This window comes from Lissotriton vulgaris, chromosome 1_2 (assembly GCF_964263255.1).
Source record: "Lissotriton vulgaris chromosome 1_2, aLisVul1.2, whole genome shotgun sequence".
NCBI lineage: Eukaryota > Metazoa > Chordata > Amphibia > Caudata > Salamandridae > Lissotriton > Lissotriton vulgaris.
In genome coordinates this window covers 84,087,276-84,106,149 of record NC_141686.1, presented here as the reverse complement: position 1 = coordinate 84,106,149, position 18,874 = coordinate 84,087,276, and the positions used below count along the sequence as shown (strand labels likewise).

General features: G+C 46.7%; 1 protein-coding gene and 1 pseudogene across 12 annotated transcripts in view; both read right to left on the bottom strand.

Moving 5' to 3' along the window:
• ERC1 (ELKS/RAB6-interacting/CAST family member 1) overlaps positions 1-18,874 on the bottom strand; it is a 2,439,553-nt gene that overhangs the window by 557,106 nt on the left and 1,863,573 nt on the right. The window lies entirely within an intron of this gene.
• LOC147733962 (serine/arginine-rich splicing factor 2 pseudogene) lies at positions 173-767 on the bottom strand (annotated as a pseudogene).

Genomic DNA, 18,874 nt, shown 5'->3' with positions numbered 1-18,874 from the left:
CTGCACTCACTGTTTCTGCACGCACTCTGCACTCACTGTCACTCTGCACTCACTGTCACTCTGCACTCACTGTCACTCTGCACGCACTCTGCACTCTGCACGCACTCTGCACTCTGCACGCACTCTGCACTCTGCACTCTGCACGCACTCTGCACGCACTCTGCACTCACTGTCAGGACTTCGATGTGGAACGAGACCTTGATCGTGTGCGGGATCTTGACTTGGATCGGCTGTAGCGGCTCCTGCTGCGGGATCTGGAGCGACTCCGACTGCGGGACCTCGACCGACGACGCCTCCTGGGACTGCGACTCCGGCGTCCATAACTTCCTCCACTGCCTCCATATCTTCGGGGTGGTGGTCCCCTGCGGCTATGGTGTGAGTCTGGTGGCCTTCCATAACGAGCCATCTGCACCCGAAGTTCGCGCCCATCCAGTACGGCTCCGTCCATGGCGTCCATCGCATCCTCGGCATCACGTTTGTCATGGAATCTTACAAAGGCAAAACCGCGGCTCTCCTTCGTGTATCGGTCGCGGGGGATATAGACGTCGCCTACTCGTCCATACTTCTCGAAAACTCTTCGAAGTGTTTCGGGCGACGTCCTGTAGGTAAGATTGTCCACCTTCAAGGACGTCATGCCTCCTACGTCAGGCGGCGGCCTGCCGTAACTCATCTCCGGGGAACCCGTGAGAGGCATCGGGCGGAACCTTAACTATTCAGAAGGTGAAAGTCAGCAGGCGTGGGCGCCTACACTGACAAGAGCTTTGGCCAAAGTTAGTTAAAATAAAAAAATAACCTGAATAAAGTAATTGAGAAGTCAGGCAGGCCGGGGGCAGTACTGCGGGACACCTCTGTGACGTCATTCCCGGGCCGTGCTCTGATTGGCTGCTGGCCCGGGACCTGACGTGCAACCAGGAAGAGGAGCCGGCAGCAGGAAGTGGCGTGAGCATTGCGGCCCCGGGGCTCCCGTGACCAGGAAGGAGCCCAGGATACGGTTTCCCTTTAAGTCCCGGTCCCGAGATGGGGGACCGGGTGAAGACCCGCGGGGCGAAGCGGGCGCACTGAGGAGGCGGGGCTCCCATGTGGAGAGAGAGAGCCCCGCCGAGCGCTACCACCGCCTGGCCACAGAGAAGCCTTCTGTCTAGCAGCGGGCCCCCGTGATGTGGGGAGAGCCTGCAGCTGCGGAGGAAGGGAAGGAGCCTGGAGACCCGGGGAGCGCCCGCCAGACACCGGTGAGTGGAGCCGGGAGGAGAGGGGCTGGTGTGTGTGGAGGGGTCTCTGTGTATGCGTGTAGGTGCGGCGGCGGCGACGGGGGGTGTGCCTGTGTATGCGTGTGTATGTGCGCATGCGTGAGTGCTGTGTATGCGTGTGGCTGTGATGTGCGCATGCGTGAATGTTGAGAGCCTGCAGCTGCGGAGGAAGGGAAGGAGCCTGGAGACCCGGGGAGCGCCCGCCAGACACCGGTGAGTGGAGCCGGGAGGAGAGGGGCTGGTGTGTGTGGAGGGGTTTCTGTGTATGCGTGTAGGTGCGGCGGCGGCGACGGGGGGGGGTGTGCCTGTGTATGCGTGTGTATGTGCGCATGCGTGAGTGCTGTGTATGCGTGTGGCTGTGATGTGCGCATGCGTGAATGTTGGTGCGCGTGCAAGCAGCTGAATCCAGCCGGGGAGAAGCGCGTGACAGTTTCTTGTCCGTCATTCCCCCGTGTCAGCTCGCTATAAGTCTCCAGCCTGGACGCATCCTTCGGATGCGATTTCCAGGCGAGACCTAAAAAGGGGGCTAAAACGCACCCTTGGCGGACACCCGACCAATCCCGAATTGTCTACTGCATTCACCATCTTTCCCATATCGGACACTTGCGGTGGCCCCGGAATATAGATCTCTCAGAAAGCATATAATAGCATTGTCTACCCCCAGTTCAGCCATAATTGCCCACAATTTATTGTGTGACACACAATCAAAAGCTGATGATAAATCAACAAAAGTGAGGTATAGACGTTGTTTTTTAACATTTATATACTTCTGCTGCAAGGTAAACAGATTTAGTCCTTGCTCTATGGTCCCTAAACCCCTTTGGAACCCAAATTGAAAATCGCTTAACACCCCATTATCTTCAGCCCAGCTTTGCAATTTAACTAAAACCACTCTCCCCAAAATTTTTATAGAAGAGTCCAATAAAGAAATTGGCCTATAGCACGTGCAGTTTAGCCTGTCCCCTTTCTTAAAGATTGGGACTATGACCGATGTAAACCAAGTAGGAATTAGACTATTTGCCAAAGCAACATTAAAAAAGCTGGACTAGCAATGGCCCCCATAATTCGATGTTAGCCTTATAGAGGTCTGCTGGTATACCGTCAGGTCCAGCCGCCTTACCCCCCTTAGTCGCCTTCAAGCTCGCAAGAACTTCAGGAAGGGTTACAACCAAGACTTTAGATGTATCTAGATTTAGCAGCGTAGGGGCCTGGCCTGTATCAAGGACTGGTTCCACAGCTCTATAAAGGGAGGAAAAGTGAGTCACCCACTCATCTTCTGAAACGGCGATTTCCATGCGTGCCTTTTGTTCGTATAGGAGGGGGGTGTTAATTACCTTCCAAAAAGCAGCCGGATCCTTTGATTGTGACGCCGCACATAAGTTGTCCCAGGCCTCCCTTTTTATCGAGGCCTTCTTGTCCTTCAATACTATGTTGTAGTCCCTCCTCAAATTTCTAATTAGGGTTACATCCCGTGGTTTTTTGTGAATCGCATATCTCAGCTTTGTTAAGGCTTTAGTGCACTTTTTGTCGAACCATTTCCTATTGGACTTTAGGGAGTTTTTCCTTGCAACCCACAGCGCCTCCTTAATTTTGGTAGAGATGATATTAAAATGGGCTAATATTTCACTACTCTTGGCATATTCATCCAAGCAGATCATAAAGCTACTCATACACTTATTCAGTAATATGGACAAAAAATCAACCGGGACCATTCTACTCCATTTAAGGTTATAGCCGTTTTGGGTACCCAACTTCACATCCTGTACCATTTGGTTTGGACATACTCTATTATCGGGTGCAGCAAACAGGTTCTCCATTTTTATTACCTGTGGAAGGTGGTCACTCAGTGGTAAGTCCATGATACTCGAGCTAATCACTCTACCCGCAGAGCTATGTGTGCACAAACTAAAGTCAATAATAGATGAAGCCCCCCGCCCAACAAAAGTTGGAACAAATGACATTGTGTGGTGGGCTAGCTCATTTGTAAAGCCAAGATCAAAATTAAAAATTATCTCATTTAATAAGTCACCTAATAGGGTATGTTCAAAGTGCGTCAGGTTAATATCCTGTTCCAACATTAAACCGCAAATACCCTTCTGGCCCTTTTTACAAAGAGTACAATTAAAATCACCCCCCATAATACCATAACTTCACCCCTTTTACTCATATCAAGTTCATGCTGCATATCTGTGGTTATAGAGACAAGTACATCCTTGATCATGCTACCTAAACAATTATTATAGAAATTAAAAAGAACCATCTTTGGACCCTTCCTTGTGTCTATCACTATTTTTTGATAGTAACTGGATCCAGGGGAGAAGGAGATCTTATCGTAAACTAGCAGATTAGACATATACACAGTCAACCCTCCCTTGGGTCTTCCGTGTACTCCCCCAACCGCAGGGGTAAAATAAGTTTTATAGCCATTAAGGTGTATCGGCGTGGTGGCCCAAGTTTCTTGTAGGGCTAATATACCCACGTCAGTAATGGCATTATCCCAGGATGGATTGGAAATCTTCTGCTTTAACCCTGCCACATTCCAAAAGACCACCTTGCAATAATCTTCTGTGGGTAAAGTTTCTACAGTAACACCAGCTTGTCTGCCCTGACTCCCTTGTGTAATCTCATCCCCCACTCGTATTCCGTGTGTCTCCTCACACCCCACAAGGTTTGTCAAACCCAGATCTACAGGTTTAGTTGTCTTTAGAGCTTCTTCCTTTACTTTGGGGAGTCAATCAACCACTTCCAAACAATCAAACCGGTTATAACATGGAAAGATCGGAGGAAATTGCAGATTGCTAGACCATCCTGGGTCATAACCTTGTGGGTGAAAGTAAGGAGGCCTCCCTCTATGTTTCACTACATTCCAACCGTCTTCATACCTCCCTCCCCACTGTGTATTATAGTGGTTACTTTCAAAAACCTGACCATTATTACCTCCTTGGTGTCAGTTGTCCCTAGTCCAACTCCACCTATTATCCGGGTGTTCACCCTCAGGGTAAAAATAGGATAGTGCCCTAGCTACAACGGACAGGCCATGGTTTCTTGGGGGCCTTGTTGTGATGTATTCGGCAGTGCGTGGGTTCTCAAAAGTTATTACCACGCAGTCACCGTGTACCCTTTTTTTATTGTACCCAATCCATGGAGCCCTTTCAACCATCAAGATATTACTTTTGATGGCTGGCGGGAGGGGGTAGTTATCGTTCAACCAATGTATAGTTTTGTTTACAAGTCCCCCATTATTTTCGTTTGATTTAGCATCCGGTTGTGGGACTCCAGTGAGAACCACCACATACGGTGCAGCTTTTGGGGGTAGGTGTATATTTCTACGCACCTCCCTTTTTTCTAAGTTCTCTTTATCCTGTTGTAATTTAGGAGTTTGTGTGACTGGCACTACTTTGTCAATTGTGGCGGGAATTTTAGATGTTGGTATGTGTTTTGACGGTTGGTTAGTGATAGGGATACTTTTGGCAGCTACGGGTGGCCTATTAGTTGTAGGTTTTACCTGTGGAACTTTATTATTCAAGTTAAAGCTAGGGGCACTAATATCTTTCTGAATATTTGTCAGAATTTTTTCCAAGCAGCGTAACCTAACCTCGATGGGTTCGAGAAGAATTTTTAGCATTTCGAAGATGTTATTATTAACCATACTTAAGCTACTGCTGTCCTCATTACCTCTAACTTGGTTGTTTACTACACCACTTAGTTCCAGGATTTCCTCCAAGCTGCTATCTAAGACAGTTTCATCTGGGAGACTTAATGGTAAGCCCACGTTGGTCTGGTGCCCTCCCGTGATGTCATTAATATGAGTATGAGCAACTAAATTGCTGCTCACATTCACGGGCACCGGATCTAAATGATTTGGGTCTTGATTCTTACCAATATGGGCTTTTTTCCCTTTGTGAATGGTGGATTTAATGGGCTTTTGTTTATTACTCTTTTGTTTAGGGATTGCCCCCTCTTTCATGCCTCTTTCATTTAAGGCACTAGCTGTGGATATGTTTTCAGTCACGTTAGCAGCTAGGCCACTATCCACTAATAAAGAGAGATTATGGGTAGACTCCAGGCCTTCCTGGGAGCCTGGAGCATTATAGCCCCCATCCTTGTGTACCATTACAAGAGTGTTCGGAAAAGATACATTAATAGGAGTGCAAGCTTGTGCAATATGGCCTAAAGAGGAACGCTTAGCCATAGCTAAATCTTGAGATACCCTTCTGTCCATGAGTATAATCCCTTCGTCAATTAGGGCATGGGTGCGGACGATAAACTCATCGAGGGTACCAGTCAGCTTTTTTACTCCAGCAGCTGCCATGCTTCTGGTCTCTGGGCAGTTCATTTCAGACCCAAATAATATCCAAAAATATAGCAGGTGAAAGTGTTGGCCAATAATAATTACCAATCTCGGGAAGTCAATATCCTAATGGCTCACGATGGTAGGTAGCTAGAACGCTTTGCCAACTTACTGTTCTAATATCCCGCTGTCCATGGACTAATAGCAATCGGGTAGAATTTCTGGCCCAGGCCAGGCTCCTCAGGCCTCTGAGGGCCACAGAGGGCCCGCCCTTTGCCCGGGCTTAGCCCCGGGCGCTCCCCCGCGCGCTCCAGCGCAGCGGATGTACGACAGGTAATAAATCCCTAGTAATGGGATGGGCGGGGTGGGGGCGGGGCCGGCAAGGAGAGCAGGCCAGCTGGCGGTGATCAGGCCCACGCAGGGACTCCTGGTCCACGGAGTCCCTGCTCACAGCTCGCAGCCCTGCCGGTTTACTCGCACAAGCCCCTCCTCCTGGTCAGCTCCCGCGGCGATCCGCGCAGCGGGACCCGTGAAGCGGGTCCGGCAAGTCTTGGCTGGTGTCTTTGCTGGTGTCAGCCCTGTAGCCTGAAGGGCCAAGAAGCAAGTTACAGTTCTCCTGGTAAGGTCCGTTTGCAGAGGTATCCCGCTGAAACTGATTCCAACCCTCTGTTTTGACTCCGTGGGCGGGTGGGGGCGGGGCCGGCAGGGAGAGCAGGCCAGCTGGCGGTGATCAGGCCCACGCAGGGACTCCTGGTCCACGGAGTCCCTGCTCACAGCTCGCAGCCCTGCCGGTTTACTCGCACAAGCCCCTCCTCCTGGTCAGCTCCCGCGGCGATCCGCGCTGCGGGACCCGTGAAGCGGGCCTGGCAAGTCTTGGCTGGTGTCTTTGCTGGTGTCAGCCCTGTAGCCTGGAGGGCCAAGAAGCAAGTTACAGTTCTCCTGGTAAGGTCCGTTTGCAGAGGTATCCCGCTGAAACTGATTCCAACCCTCTGTTTTGACTCCGTGGGCGGGTGGGGGCGGGGCCGGCAGGGAGAGCAGGCTAGCTGGCGGTGATCAGGCCCACGCAGGGACTCCTGGTCCACGGAGTCCCTGCTCACAGCTCGCAGCCCTGCCGGTTTACTCGCACAAGCCCCTCCTCCTGGTCAGCTCCCGCGGCGATCCGCGCTGCGGGACCCGTGAAGCGGGTCCGGCAAGTCTTGGCTGGTGTCTTTGCTGGTGTCAGCCCTGTAGCCTGAAGGGCCAAGAAGCAAGTTACAGTTCTCCTGGTAAGGTCCGTTTGCAGAGGTATCTCCCTGTTCTGTTCTCCCGTTCTGATCTGCTGCTCTCTTCCACCCACCCCATTCTCTAACTCCCTGGTCTCTTCTCCTGTGCTGATCTGCTCTTCTCTTCCACCCTGCCTCCTTCTCTAACTCCTTGTTGCCTTCTCCTGTGCTAATCTGCTGTTCTCTTTTACCCAACCTCCTTATTCTCTTCTCCTGTGCTGATCAGCTGCTCTCTTCCACCCCACCTCCTCCTTTAACTCCCTGTTCTCTTCTCTTTACTGATCCTCTACTCTCTTCCACCCGCCGCCTTCTATAACTCCCCGTTCTGTTTTCCCGTGTTGATCTGGTGGTCTCTTCCACCCGCCTCATTCTCTAACTCCTTGTTGCCTTCTCCAGTGCTGATCTGCTGTTCTTTTCCACCGCCTCCTTCTGTAACTCCCGGTTCTCTTCTCCTGTGCCAATCTGCTGTTCTCTTCCACCCCACCTCCTTCTCTACCTCCCTGTTCTCTTCTCCCATGCGGTTCTGCTGCTCTCTTTCACCCTGCCTCCTTCTCTAACTCCCTGTTCTCTTCTCTTCACCTGTGCAGATCTGCTGCTCTCTTCCACCCACCACTTTCTCTAGCTCCCTGTTCTCTTCTCCTGTGCTGATCTGCTGCTCTCTTCCACATACATCCTTCTCTAACCGCACACACATACATACAACCACGCACACACACACATACAACCACACACACACAACCAGCCATACCACACACACACAACCAAACTCAACCACACATCACCGCACACACAACCACACATACAACCACACACACAACCACATACACACATTACCATACACACATTACCACACACACAACCACATACACACACAACCACACACACACAACCACACACACACAACCACACACACAACCCATACAATCACAACCACACACACAACCACAAACACAACACACACACAGACAGCCACACACACACAACCCCACACCCAACCACACACCCAACCACACACACAACCACACCCAACCACACACACAACCACACACAACCACACATACACAGCCACACACACAACCATACACACCAACAACCACACCCAACCACCCAAACACACATAAAACCACACACACAACTACCCCCACACACATACAACCACACACAACCACACACACACAACCCCAGACACACACAACCACGCACATCTATCTATCGCCCACACTCTTTCGCCAACACTATCTGTCTATCTATTGCACTCACTCTATTGGCATCACTCTATCGCACTCGCTCTATCGCCATCACTCTATCTATCGCTCTCACTCCGTCTATCTATCTATCTATTTATCGCCCTCACTCTATCTATCGCCCTCACTCTATCCATCTATCGCCCTCCCTTTATCTATCTATCGCACCACCACAGCATCACTCAGGGGCCCCACAGCATCACTCAGGGGCACCACAACATCATATGAGCTACCACAGCATCACTGAATGCCACAACATCACTCGTCGCCACCATAACATCACTCAGCGCCACCACGGCATCAATCTGTGCAACCATTCAACAACAACTGGTTCAAATATGTTCTCTCAACGTTTCAAGCTTTATTAAACATGTCACAAAAAGATGTTAATATTTCACTTCTGTTCTTGGATTTTTGTCACAATAAAATACACTGAACATAATCTCCACAAAAGTTATTTACAAAAGTTTAAGCTATAGCCATTATAAATTACAATACTTTTTATTTAAGTATTAATTATTTAAAAAAAAAATCAAAGCCATTGTTATTTGGAATATCAATACATCAAAGTCACGTAAGTACAAAACATGTTGCATTAGAAATGCTATAGGTGTCACATTTGCAAAAGTTAACAGTATTGGCATTGTAAATGACAAAGATATTAATTTCACTAATTTCAAAACCAACACATAAAAAAATTTGTAATTTACAATACCAATAGCTCAAATTTTCCTAATGCGAGACCTATTGCATTGCAAATGCTTGTTTCTAATGGAATGCCCCATGAAACTGGGTCAAAAGAGCCCAGAACAACATGCTACTCTCTGAAAAACCTAGACTGTTCACAAATATAATTCACACAAAAAAGGGAATTCTGTACACCCCCCAAAGACACAGAAGGAATTTAAGATTTTCCAATGTGTCCATTTGCAGTGTTGTTACAAACTATAGCACCAACAAACATGAATTTATTGGCAGTACAGTCATTAAATCATGGTGCTTTAATGTATAGGCAGTGGCAGCGCCTAGAAACCCTTACGGGTTATTGTGCGCTTTACAAATGTGGATTATTATTATAAGTAGGGGCGGGCGGGGTGCTGTGCAGCAGCACCCCCATAATAACCATGCTGGAATTCAGAGGGTGCTTGAGAAATTATAAAGCATTTAAGTTTTGATAATATCATGTTACATTTGCTGTTCTTCAAAAGACAGGTCAAATGCCAGGCTGTTGATACTGCAAAAAACACTGCATTTGGTAATTCTATCCCAGTCACAAAGTTCCAATCCTCACCTCTTTGGCTGGTGCAGCTCCTATTGTAGTTGCATTTATATAGCGTTCACTTACCCGGATGAGGCGAATAAGCGCTTTTTCGATGAGTAGCACGCTACTCTGGGACCCATAGAGGATCAGTGGTGAATTAGTATTGTGAAATATGAAAGTAATTTGAGTGATGAACATGTTAGTCTGTTATTTGGATTGAGAAGGATAGCGGAGGGATAGAAGAGGGAAAAGGATTGCTTTTATATAGCACTTACTACACCATATGAGGTGTTGAAGCGCTTTTTGGTGGGTAACACGCTACTCTAAAACCCAAAGAGAATTAGTGGGGAATGATGTAGGGAAATATGAAATTAATTTGAGTGGTGGAGATCTTAGTCTGTCATTTGTATTGAAAAGGGATAGAAGAAGGAAGGGTCTAGAATGTGTTTTTTGGGGTGGTTCATAGTAGGAGGGGGGTTGGGATGAGGTGGAAGAGTCAGAGGGAAGGGTTTAGAAAGGCTTGTTTGGGAGATCTGAATAGTAAAAGAGGTATGAGATGATGGAAGGAGGGTTAGAGGAGAGAAGAGTATCGGGTTTAGGATGAATGTGTGTAGGTAGAGAATATACTGATAGAGGTATAGGGTTAGAAATAGGGCCGTGAATTGGAGAGAGTAGTAGAGTGAGGTTTGAGATGAGCCAGAGTGGAGGTAGGGAATATATTGCAAGAGATATATGGTGGGATCTAGGGTAGTGAAAAGTAATGCATCTAAAGATACTTAAGTACATGAAAGGTATCTAAATGCATAAGGAAGGGAATCTATGTAGAATAAAGTTGCATTAAAAAAACTAAGACTTTCAAATGTTGTTGTACTTGTGTGATTATGTAAGGTGTTTGATCATTCTGTACCATTACAGACCACTATCCCACCTGAAATAAAGGAAAAAGTTAAAACCTGTATTTTCACACTATAATTACTTCCACCAAGCTGAATCTGTGAACAGTTTCATCATATCTAATGGCCAAATAATATTAAAGAATGAAGAAAATAACAAAATAGGACCACACACAAGTGAAATTTGTCTAGTAAAAAAAATATGAAATGAAACTAAGCAAAAGTAATTATCCTAGTCAAGACTCATGGCCTGGGAACAAGCCTGGTGTTATCTATCTGCTTAACACTTTGGGCCTGGCTTCAGATGAAGAACAAGCCTGGTGTTATATATCTGCTTACAAAGAACCAGTAGCGGTCGGTGGTGGGAGTGCTGCCGGGCAGTGACTTGGGGTGGGGGAGGGACAGGTTGGGGTAGTAAACTATGGAATATGGCCAAATACAGGTAAGTAACCATAAAAATAAATAAAACTAATTTCATTGCATGCACTGCGTCGCCAAATGCGATGCAGTGCGCACAACGAAAGTTGTTTTCTTTATTCTTATAATGTGTATAATGATGATTTACCAAATGAATTACTGCACAGTGAATGTTTAAGATTGGCAGGTATTATCGGTCTTTGAGATAGAGGGCGAATCGAAGAAAAATGTGAAAATAAACTAAAAATCCACAAATAAACTTATGAACCTGTCTACAATACACATACTACCAATCCAAAACTAGGACCGGACTGCATACCAACAGACATCTTTAAGACTGTTCCTGACCTTTGGGCGCCCTTGTTGACCAATGTACTCAATTCCACAACCATTGGCTTCATAGCCACTTGGTCTGAGGCAATCATGGTACCAATTTACAAAAAGGGGGATAGGAATGATCCTGCTTGCTACCGGCCAATCTCACTTCTTGATGGCCTAATGATTGTAGCAGGCAGGATCATTCTAAATAGAATGCAGGACTGGCGAGAAGAGCAAGAGGTGGTGTCCAATCTGCAATACGGGTTCAGGAGAGGTAAAGGGACTATCGAGCAAGGACTAAACCTAGCCATCATAACTGCAAAGTATGTCCACGCCAAAAAACGAAACCTCTTTGTAACCTATGTGGACCTCAGCTCCGCATTCGATTGCATTGACCATGGCATACTCTGGAAAACACTAACTGATATAGGCCTGGATAATCAAATCCTTATGTTCATCAAAGAACTCTACCATGGGGCGGGTGCTCGTGTTAGATTTGGCTGGCTGGGCGAGTGCTCTAACATGTTCCAAATTCGCAGAGGAGTAAGACAGGGGTGCATTCTAGCGCCCCTGCTCTTTACTCTTTATATAAATAAGGTTGGATCTATCTTGACCGAAGTCTACCATGATTACCCCGCAGTAAATCGGACACCAATACCCATACTTCTCTACGCAGATGATGCGGCAATTATGTCCCAGACCAGGGACCAGGGTACAAAAAGCGGTGTCAAAATTCTCAGAATTTATGAGATCTAGAGGCCTTCGTGTGAACGTTTCTAAAACGTTCACCATGTCTTGTGGAATTAAGAACCGAAGGACACCCTGCCCAATCTTCCTGGATGGCAAAAAGATAGAACTTACTGATACATTTTGCTATCTAGGCATAAGCTTTGAAAGAAGGGGCTCATGGAAACCAGCAGTAACAGCCAGGGGCCTAGCGCTCACTAGAGCTACTGGTGCCCTGGTAAACTTTGCTAAAAAGTTAGGTGGAAGACCAGTAAAAGAACTCCTCCACATTTTTAAGGCCAAATGTATTTCCACAGGGACATATGGGGCTGGCCTCTGGGGGATGGAGTCGGTGGAATCCATTCAACGCGTCGAAAATCGATTTCTGCGCTATCTACTGGCCACCCCAAAGATTACAGCAACATATGTCGCTCACACGGAAGTGGGACTGTCATATGATACAGATATCATTAAATCCTCTCCAGTCCTGCTTTGGCACAATGTGTGGGCCAATACAGAAACCACCTTAAATAGAGAGATATTAAAGGGCTGCCTGGCAACAGATGGAGCCGGCAACATCAAATGGTGCTGCTACGTCAGACCTGCTGAAAGAAATTGGGCACCCTGAATTCTTTTTCAAACCTGATAGTATGATGAACGTGTCTAGAACTGCCCTTAAAAAACTTCTCATGCAACATCTAGAGAGTAAAAGATGGAGGGCAGAAAAACATAAGAAGACAGTCATGGATCACAACATGATTACAGTTACTGAAGGGGTACAAGCTGTACCTGCTGATTGAACAGCCCCCCTTTAATCGTATGCTCCTGACTCGCTTCCGGCTAGATAAATCTTTCAGGTTAATAACCTTCCCACAGTGCAATGACTGGTCCAAGGAAAAAAGAACGTGTCCCTGTGACGACGTCTCTTATCAGTCCAACATCCATTGTATCTTCTTTTGCACTTTTTATTCCTATCCCAGGAAAAACCTGTTGAGACCTTTACTTCTATCATGGGGCCTGCGAAATTGTAGCGGGTCATATGATAAATTAAAATCTCTAGAAAATGAGAGAACCATTGGAACTGTAACTTCCTTCCTAAAGGCAATTGTAAGGCATAGAAATTCGATGTAAATTTAACATGTTTTTCATTATGCCTAGCCCATGGTAACTGTAAAAATCAAAAATCAAAATGAATTCTCAAACAGAGTCCCGGATTTATATTATGAAATTTTTGTTTTAATGTTTTTAACAACCTGTGCATTCCTTTTAATTATCTACAGTAAGTCTAGTAACTCAACATGTATAGTACTTACAGTCTTCTTTTAATCTGTATTTTTATCTGTTTGCTTTTATGAATTTGTTTTTACAATTCGAATAAAGCCTTTTGAATTCTGAATTCACTCTGTGCCTGCTGAAATATAATTCTTAGTATCAGACTACAGGGGGTAGCTCATATACACCAAGAAGACTAGGGCAATAATCTGTAACATACAACAATGTCTCAAAAGGGTGTTATTTGAAGGCCAAATACATGTGGTACAATTAATTGCTGAGAACTAAACCAAAAGGGGAGAAAACCAGAGAGACATTCTTTTTGTGATAGAAATTGTATTTTTGTGAATATACATGTTTGACATATTAAACTTCATATGTACAGGCATATGGAACGATAGCACTGCTTTACATTGAATGGCATGTAACCTATGAGATACTGTGACAAGTGCTCATGAAGGATTGTGACGGTGCAAGTGACACGTGAGGTCTTATGTACAGCGATAGTGACGGGCGCAATACGAAACATGTGGGGTTAAAATTTACATATTTAGGATACCCTAACAATAAATTGTATAGAATACAAAAATAATCAAGTGCGGTATCCTTGAAAGGGGCGCCAGAAGTTCCGCTTTTGAAGTCGACGTTTTTGTGGCCTGTAGAAGTATTAAGCCCTCATTACAGTTACTTATATTGCAGTGGCGAGAAGAAGCACTTCCAGAATTGCAGTTAGTGCAAGGTCCAAAGTGATTAAGGGTAGGACCTGCAGACGAACTAGAATGGACGTCCATTGGGGTCCAAGAAATGGATACAGGGCATTGCTCCAGTCGCGAAAACCCAAGGGCTGCTCGTAGTGTTACTTGACAAAGTCAGCTGAAGGAGGTGAGGCACATCGACGGGCCGGAAGTAGTCAGGCTCCGTGCCAAGCCTGACTGCTGCCGGCCCGTTGTCACAAGCACTTGTGCACAGTATCTCTTAAGTTACATGCCATTCAATGTAATGTTCCATAAGCCTGTACATATGAAGTTTAATATGTCTAACATGTATATTCACTAAAATACAATTTATATCACAAAAATAATGTCTCCCTGTTTTTCTGCCCTTTTGATTTAATTCTCGGCAATTAATTGTGCTACATGTATTTGACCTTTAAATAACACATTGTTGTATGTTACAAAATATAATTCTTAACACCCACAGGCCAGTCTAGTCTATCTTTCTACCACTGGTGCTGAGGCCGCCACCACCACAACTGAGAGTGGCGGGACAGGAGTAGGTGAGTGGGCCCTGGTTTTCACAATTTCAATCAATGAATGATGCTATTGACAAAAACATTTGTGCACCTCTTGTGGGAATGTTTTGAGTTAAATGAAGCCACACCCACTCCAAACGATAAATTACTTGTTTTCAGATACAGGGAGGGGAACCCTCAATACTACCAAATGTGCCTGTCTGCACAGGTGCATGTGACGATACACATGCTAGGCCTCCCATACAAGTTACATGGTCTATTGGAATTTGTTTTTCTGCATTTTGCCATATGCGTGCCACCAGTAATTCCATCCCACCTCCCACCCCAGCTTATCGAGGCACGGAAGGAAAGATTTAGCGTTTAGAGCATAAGTTGAGTTTAGCCTCTCAATAAAAACGCCTCTACCTGAAGGCAGGGGTAGCTCTGGAATGAAAGGAGGGCTAAAATCCATGTCCTGTGTAATAATTATATGGACAAGTCAGCAATTCAGCGAGGAAAAGTATCTGTGGAACATTCAGGAGGCAGAGGAAGAAAAGTGCTTCCTATGCAGATAATTGTCCGGAAGTCACAACCTATAATCAAGTTTAAAAACAGCCTTCTCTGGTCGACTTGAAATACGCAATCTGAAGAAGTTTTAAAGGTTCTAAAGAACTAGACATACTGAACAGGCAACTGCAAACACTTCATTCATTTGGACTAGTGTGAGGTCATACAAACCGTCAGTTTTCCCTTCTATGCTAGGTCACTGCATAGCAATTATCATAGGTGCCTGTGGTAGTAGTCATGAGTGTCTGAGGGCTAGTAAGGACAAGACATATTAGTGTCACTACTTTTAAAGTAAAAGTCTGGCTACCTATTCAATTTATGAACTTGATGTGGGAATACAAACCCCAATAAGGCCTGGCTGTCGTTCTGCCTACAAACCATCTTAGTCTTTTCTATGGAAAAGTAACTCTTCCGCTCTTTCTGTGAAGAAGAATATTGCTTCTGGATGGAGAAAACATTAGAACATTAGTTTTAGAGTTTGAAGCTATTCTAGATTCGCATATAGCACATAAAGGCGCAGGGACAGGATCTTTTTTACTTGAAAACTATAGTTATTTTATATAGGCACGGCTAGAATAACTCTTTCCAGTGTCTACAATGACTCATACCTTCTGCAAGCCTTTCAGTGTAATTTACCCAAGTACAGAGAATAGAATAAAGCATTTTGTAAATTAAAGCTAATTTACTAATTCTCTTCATTCTGGGGGGCTGAGGGAGGCCGCACGCAAATCTGTTGATACTGGTACACAGCTTTGCAACAAACACAATATATCTGTAAGAGACATATGAGTTATAGATTCCTTACCTTAGATTTACCCACTGGCGTCAGACTGGATCTGTAGAATTTTTCTGCAGCAGTACCCGTGTGCGTCGGCAGATGTCGTAGGTCAACTCTGCGTCCATTGTCTGGGTTGCCTGGATGACGTCGCGTTGGCTACTTAACACGCGCTGATGTCAGTTCTGACACGACTTTCCATGCCAGATGCACAGAGCCATGCAATACACTTACCACTAGTGCACAAAACTAAAGCCCTGAAAGGGAGTCCCTTACACTAGAAATCAGTTCGCAGAACGTGGAGGATGGGTGGAGCGGTAAGGAATCTATAACTAATACATGACTCTTACAGATATATCGTTACCGAAAGTAAACAACTTGTTCACCTGAAAGAGACAATTTGTTATAGATTCCTTACTTTTGAATAGATACCCCAGCAATGCCAACCCTGGATGTGGGTCTGCGAACTAAGTTCACACCAGAAAGTCTTGGAGAACAGAACAGCCAAAATAGCTGTCTCTCCGTACTTGGATATCCAGGCAATAATGTTCTTGAACGTGTGCAAAGAGGCCTAAGTGGCTGCCTGGCAGATGTCAATGAGCAGGACTCCACGTCCCAAAGCAGTAGTGGCTGCCTTCGCCCTTGTAGAATGGGCACGCAGTCCTACTGGAGGTTCTTTCTTACCAAAGAATAGCAGATTTTGATACATAGGACAATCCATCGAGACATGGTACGTTTGTGCACAGCCCGACATTTCTTGGCGCCGACATAACCCATGAAGAGTTGATCATCCACCCTGAAATCTTTAATGCAGTCAAGGTAGAAGGACATTTTGGGTCCAGACGGTGGAGTCTCTCCTCCTCTTTGGAAGGGTGCGGAGGCTGGAAGAAGGTAGGCAATGTGATGGTCTGACCTATGTGAAAAGAGGTAACCACTTTGGGCAGAAAAGAGGGCCTGGTGTGAAGGATCACTTTGTACGTAAATTGTAAGTAAATTGATACTTGTATAGCGCACTACTCACCCGAAAGGGTCTCAAGGCGCTTGTACGAATACCTCTGTGGAACCCGTCCTGGCTTTCCCTGTGAGGCGTCCACTCCTGGGCACCCCCAGGGTGGAGGCCAGGCATCCTTAGCGTTGTGGGGGCCGTTATGGAGATTAAGCAAGCTATTGCCCAGAGTTGTAGAGTGGGACTCTATGATTAGAATAGGCACCAAGGCGAGAATTATCAGGTCCGTGGAATTTTAAGCCGAAGACCCGCCGAGGCGGGGAATTGAACCCTGCTCCCGGGCTAGACCTCTGCATCAGGGTCTGCCGCTCTAACCATTGAGCCACACTTCTCCACATATGTGGTACGGATGAACTGCAAGAAAAGAAGGCTTAGAGGAAAGAGCCTGAAGCTCACTCACCCTGGGAGCAGATGTGATGACAATCAGGAAAGCGGGTTTCAAGGTAAGAAGACAAAGAGGATAATTATGTAGTGGCTCGAAGGGAGCACAAATAAGTAAAGTAATAATAACAAGATTCAAGTCCCACTGAGGCATTATGAAAGGAGAGAGAGGAAAGAGATTAGTAAGGCCCTTTAGAAATCTATTTACAATCGCAGACTTGAAAAGAGAAGGCTAATTAGGAAGGCACAGAATGGCAAAGATGGCCGAAAGGTAACCTTTAAGAGTGCCTAAAACAGATCCCTGCTGGGCAAAAGATAGAAGGAAGAGGAGAACCTCTAAAAGAAGGGCAGAAAAGCGATCCACAGCCTTTGCTGTGCACCATGCCACAAATGTGTTCCATCTACAAGCGTATACCGTTTTAGTAGAGGGACGCCTGGCTGCCAATATGACATTACAGACTTTGGGAGGAAGGTCGAAAGCTGTCAACTATCACCGCTCAATCTCCACGCAAGGAGGTGGAGGCTGGACAGGTGGAGGACCATCCCCTGCTGCTGCGACAGAAGATCTTCCCGAATAGGCAGTCTGATCAGAGGATCGATGGCAATGCGCAAGATCTCGGGGTACCATACTCTTCTAGCCCAGTCCGGAGCCACAAGAATGACTTGGGACCGGGCGTGCTTGATCTTCTTCAGCGCTCTGGGCAGAAGTGGTATAGGTGGAAAGGTGTATAGGAGGGTGCAATTCCACTTGCGATGAAAAGTGTCGCATAGCGAGTGCCACCTTGGAAACTCCAACGCACACAACTGATGCAACTGTGCATTCTTTTCAGTGGCGCACAGATCTAACCAAGGCTCTCCCCATACCGAAAGAGACCTTGCACCACCTCGGACTGAATACACCATTCGTGATCCTTCATGCAATGGCGGCTGAGTTCGTCCGTCCAGGCGCTCAGAGAATCTGCCAGGTGCTGAACCACCAGGGATATGCCCTGATGTTCTAGCCATGTCCAAAGGCAAAGAGCCTCTTGACATAGGGTCCACAACCCCACCCCACCCTGTTTGTTGCAGTACCACATGGCAGTGGTGTTATCTGTGAACACCTGCACTACTCTTCCCTTGACAGAAGGAAGGAATGCTTTCAGTGCAAGACGGATCGCCAAGAGCTCCAAAAGGTTGATATGGAGACCGGACTCCTTGGGAGACCAGAGACCCCTGATCTCAGTCTCTCCCAGTTGGCCGCCCCATCCCAGGAGTGCCGAATCCGTCACTACTGTGAACTCTGGTTGGGGAAGGGAGATGGATCTGCCACTGACCCAATTCTGGTTCGTGAGCTACCACTGCAACTGACGTGAAGTCCCCTCCAAGACCTGGATGACATCAGAAATATTCCCCTGATGCTGCGCCACTGCAGAGCCCGCATATGCCACCTGACATGATCCATGTAGGGGACTATGAGGCCCAGCAGCCTCAGAGTCATTCTCACCGAAACCCAGGATAGAGGCTGAAACATCGGTATCATAGCCCGAATATCCCGGACTCGCTGCTCAGGAGGATATGCCCGAAACTTTGCTGTATCCAGATCTGCTCCGATGAAAACGAGCTTCTGAGAGGGAATCAGGTGTGACCGGCACGTTGATAGTGAATGTCAGCGAGTGCAGGAGGTCCGCCGTAGTCTGGAATTGGGAGACGACAGCCTGGGGTGAGCTCACCTTCAATAGCCAGTCGTCGAGCTAGGGTAAGACTGGAACCCCTGATCTGCGCAGATGAGCTGCGACCACCACCATCACTTTTGTGAACACCCACCCAAGGGGCACTGGTGAGACCAAAAGGGAACACAGTAAACTGAAAATACTTGTGGACTACCGCGACCCATAGGTAATGCCCCTGGGCTGGCAGGACAGGGATGTCGAAGTAGGCATCCTACAAGTCCATTGCTATCATCCAGTCTCCGGGAATGATGGCAGACAGGGCCTGAGCCAATGT